Below are 5,743 nucleotides of genomic sequence, written 5' to 3' on the forward strand. Positions count from 1 at the left end.
TTCTGGGGCTGAACCTATGGACCCTGGATATATAAAACCATATTGTTTTGGGACTGAACCTAGGGACTCTGGATATATATAACCATATTGTTCTGGGGCTGAACCTAGGGACCCTGGGTATATATAACCATATTGTTCTATTGCTATTTGTCATTATTCGAGTTCAGACTTACAGGACGACAAATCTAAGCAGTATTTAGTCTAACGTATAGATAAGTCAGAGCTCCTCATAATAAGCCAAACCTGTCGTAAAAATAATAAAATTATCGAAGGATGGCAGCACATATCGACATAAAATAAAACGTTTATATTTTATTGTTGCTAACACTTCCTTTGTATTTGTCTATCAATAAGAACATTTAGTAGCGCTGAGTATGTTTTACATGATTATATTATACAACGTTGTGCGACTCTACCGATGTTCCAGCACGCTTGACTGCTTTTTCTAACTCGTTAAAACTGACGTGGATGCTACAATGACGGTGGACGTGAGTGGTGCAGCGGCCCTGGGCGTGTGTACCTGATGCGCTCATCTAGTGCCTGGTCACGTCCGCGCCACACGAGCTCGGTGCGCCGAAAGGAGTAACCTCGACTAACGGAGTTCAGACAGGAAGCGCCGTGGTATGTTGCACGAGCGCACACGGAGAGCAAAATGTGCCTGCGCACTTTCAGTTTTGCTTCCGAAAGGTATTCCTATTGTTTGCTTTTGCAATAAGTATGCAGAGAAAGGATGTTTTGTCATAAATGTGTAGGCATGTCAGCCGAGCAAATCAAATACCATTTAGCTGTCCAATTACCCTAATCAGCAATTACCGAGCACTGCTCGTCCGTGTTATCATATCTCGTCCCTAGGGAGCTTAGTAAAGTACTCCTAGATTGTGTTTGTTTTGGCGATGGGTGTCGCTAATACTCCACTCAAGCTTACTCACGTGTTTTCTCTGGCCGTCAATCGGCAATGCAATACATGTGTAAAGCAACGGGAACCTGTCTTCAGACGTAAGTCGGTAAATAAGTTCTGATTCCAGTACACACATACAAACAATGTATGGTAAACATGTACGTGTTGAATACCAGCAATGGGAAACACGTGGGTAATATGTATGGTATTAATACCCCCTGCACAGTCCGTACGACACGTCGGGTCTCGGGTAACGCAAAACAATGTTAATATTATAATATGCAATCTATTGTATGCTTTTCTTCTCTAATCGTCAATTATCTAAGATAATTCAAGGTTCTCTGAAAAACAACATCCACCGATTCGAAACTTTTGATAATAATGGTTTGAAATCTGGTCTGATTATAATTGTAAATGGGGGAGGGGGTTGTATTGTTATATAGCAAATCGACAATTTCTGTCATTGAGAGCCATTACAAATTCAAGGTGTAGGGCAAAAACAATACGACTCTCACATCCCCACAGTAGATATATATCTGACAGCATTGTCGGCTCTGATTGGTATCTCCTACTGATTGTACCTTTGAGATGAGTACCTTTGTATGAACACCAGCAAGGAAACATCAACTTCAAAAAGTAAAGATCAACTTCATCCAGTATTCAAGTTGATGTAGTACTATTAAAAACTTAAAGGTTAAATGTTTGCGAAGTTTCACCAGCAACATAGGTAAACAAACTCAACACGAATTTATAAGTATTAAGTGGATATTTTGTCTTGTTACTATCATGTTATATTATTTGGTTGGCCACGCTAATGTCTTTCCCCAGGCCTGGACATACCAAAGTCCTTAAAATTGTAGTTGTTATTCCCTGCTTAACGTTCAGCAATAAAGGTAATGGCAACAACTGGTTCATCCGTTGTCATTATAATGTGACCAGGCGAAATGCTGTGCGGGGTGCCTTCGGCGGGTATTTCAGTGAGATAGCACTATAAAGTCGGCATCAGATCCGCGTTATCACAAGGAGGCAAATACACAAACATACCCTGTCTCCAGCACACATACACGCAAGAACGCATACACAACACACATGGAGGCACGTCTGTAGATGGCATTGGCTGTAATATGACGTTACACAAAATTAAACCAAACGATCATATTATATCAATTGTCTAGTCACGATTATCTTATATTAATTGTCTGGTCGCGATCATATATTAATTGTCTGGTCACGATCATGTTATATTATTTGTCTGGTCACGATCATATATTATTTGTCTGGTTACGATCTTGTTTTATTAATTGTCTGGTCACAATCATATATTCATTGGCTGGTCACGATCATGTTATATTATTTGTCTGGTCACGATCAAGATATATAAATTGTATGGTCACGATCATATATTAATTGTCTGGTCACGATCATGTTATATTATTTGACTAGTCACGATCATTTTATATAAATTGTCTGGCCACGATCATGTTATATTAATTATCCGGTCACGATCATATTAAATCAATTGTCTGGTCAAGATCATATTTTATTGTCCGGTCACGATCACTGGTCACGATCATATTAATTGTCTGATCATGATCATGTTATATTATTCGTCTGGTTACGATCTTGTTATATTATTGTGTGGTCACGATTACATTATATTAATTGTCTGTTCACGAGCATATTATATTTTTGTGTGGTCACGATCATATTGTATTGTCTGGTCACGATCTTTGGTCACGAACATATTATATTAATTGTCTGGTCACGATCATATTGTATTAATTGTCTGACCACGATCATATTATATTAATTGTCTGGTCACGATCATATTTCATTTATTGTCTGGTCACGATCATATTATATTTATTGTCTGGACACGATCATATTATATTTATTGTCTGGTCACGATCATATTATATCAATTGTCTGGTCACGATCATATTGTATTAATTGTCTGATCACGATCATATTATTATATTAATTGTCTGGTCACGATCATATTATATTAAAAACGTATATTTTCCTTGCTAACAATTTCTCATTATTTTTGCTTATTTTGTTCCGTAAAATGACTTAATGAGTTTCTTGCACGCTACCTGATCCAACTAGTTTCCGTAAAACTTAATTTCCTAAGCTAGGTTTACAATATCCGTGACGTCATACACATATGTGCTGTGATATTTTTCCCATGCAGTGCCGGAGTAGGACGATTCGGAGGGATGCAGGCTGGTTGTGTGAGAGAGTCCAGCACACGGTCTCGGGCCCTCGTACATCATCCCGTATGTTTTTGTAGTGAAAGTTTGTTTATTGAAATATCCACTGATACCCCTTTATCTGGAGGTTACACCAAACTTGATCCCTAAACGATTGGCTTCCGATAAGCGTGGACGGCGTTTCATTTTGGTCATTTTTGTCCGACTTCAAAGATTGCTAAATTTTTGTGGCGATTTGTTTATAATCTATTCATCATAAGATTTGGCAAACTGTGCTTCAGCAGCATTTCCCGTCCCAAATTTCTCCCCATCCTTCCGAAGTTCTCCCCCTCCCCAATCCCCCTCCCTCCACGTAAGGTCAAACGCTTTAATTTGAATTACCAATAACACCGAGTTAGCACGGCGCGAGGTTACGACGGTGGGATAACGCTGCCGATTGGTTGGTCGTTAAATTCTTACATGTTTACGTGTTTGTTTAGGCTTACAGGCCGATCGAGGCCTTTGAAAGCTATGCGGAGGTTTGCTGCTGACAAAATGTTTATTGAAGCAATTAATTTCCCTTACATGTATGTATAAACATTAGTGAAAGGGTCGTATACAAAAGTAAGTCTGTTGACCAGAGCTCACATGGCATAACGTCAAACTACAACACAAAATGTACAACCTTGTACAAGTACACTGCACCGTGCAGAAAGTGGGTATGAAACCGATTTATTTTGTAATAATGGATTCTCATAAAATACATGTGCTGATAAAAAAAATAAAAAAAATATGGATGTCAGCACCGTATAAAAATATAGCTAAAAAGTATCCCATCCTGCAGTTATTACGTGTGTATTCTTTAATATGCATAAACCATTAAATGTAGTTTTTTTCATGTTATAAGCTAATGAAATGCATATGTAATACAGTGTATACGCTACTGTAAGTATATATGTTATAACATGTATACACCATTACATGCGTATGCTATTGTAAGTATATATGTTATAACATGTATACACCATCACATGTTTATGCTATTGTAAGTATATATGTTATAACAGGTATACACCATTACATGTTTATGCTATTGTAAGTATATGTGTTATAACATGTATACACCAGTATTGCATGTTTATTCTATTGTAAGTATATATGTTATAACATGTATACACCATTACATGTTTATTCTATTGTAAGTATATGTGTTATAACATGTATAAACCATTATTGCATGTTTATGCCATTGTAAGTACATATGTTATAACATTTATACCCCATTGCATGTTTATTCTATTGTAAGTATATACGTTATAACATGTATACACCATTGCATGTTTATTACACCATTACATGTTTATGCTATTGTAAGTATATATGTTATAACATGTATACATCATTACATGTTTATGCTATTGTAAGTACATATGTTATAACATGTATACACCATTACATGTTTATGCTATTGTAAGTATATATGTTATAACATGTATACACCATTGCATGTTTATTACACCATTACATGTTTATTCTATTGTAAGTATATATGTTATAACATGTACACACCATTACATGTTTATGCTATTGTAAGTATATATGTTATAACATGTACACACCATTACATGTTTATGCTATTGTAAGTATATATGTTATAACATGTATACATCATTACATGTTTATGCTATTGTAAGTACATATGTTATAACATGTATACCCCATTATTGCATGTTTATGCTATTGTAAGTATATATGTTATAACATGTATACACCATTGCATGTTTATTACACCATTACATGTTTATTCTATTGTAAGTATATATGTTATAACATGTACACACCAGTATTGCATGTTTATGCTATTGTAAGTACATATGTTATAACATGTATACACCAGTATTGCATGTTTATGCTATAGTAAGTATATATGTTATAACATGTATACACCCATTACATGTTTATGCTATTGTAAATATATATGTTATAACATGTATACACCAGTATTGCATGTTTATGCTATTGTAAGTACATATGTTATAACATGTATACCCCATTATTGCATGTTTATGCTATTGTAAGTATATATGTAAGTATGTATGTTATAACATGTATACACCATTACATGTTTATTCTATTGTAAGTATATATGTTATAACATGTATACATCATTACATGTTTATGCTATTGTAAGTACATATGTTATAACATGTATACCCCATTATTGCATGTTTATGCTATTGTAAGTATATATGTAAGTATGTATGTTATAACATGTATACACCATTACATGTTTACGCTATTGTAAGTATATATGTTATAACATGTATACACTCATTGCATGTTTATGCTATTGTAAGTATATATGTTATAACATGTATACACCAGTATTGCATGTTTATGCTATTGTAAGTATATATGTAAGTATGTATGTTATAACATGTATACACCATTACATGTTTACGCTATTGTAAGTATATATGTTATAACATGTATACACTCATTGCATGTTTATGCTATTGTAAGTATATATGTTATAACATGTATACACTCATTGCATGTTTATGCTATTGTAAGTATATATGTTATAACATGTATACACCAGTATTGCATGTTTATGCTATTGTAAGTATATATGTTATAACATGTATACACC

Source organism: Mizuhopecten yessoensis, unplaced genomic scaffold (assembly GCF_002113885.1).
Source record: "Mizuhopecten yessoensis strain PY_sf001 unplaced genomic scaffold, ASM211388v2 scaffold8995, whole genome shotgun sequence".
In the NCBI taxonomy this organism is placed as follows: domain Eukaryota; kingdom Metazoa; phylum Mollusca; class Bivalvia; order Pectinida; family Pectinidae; genus Mizuhopecten; species Mizuhopecten yessoensis.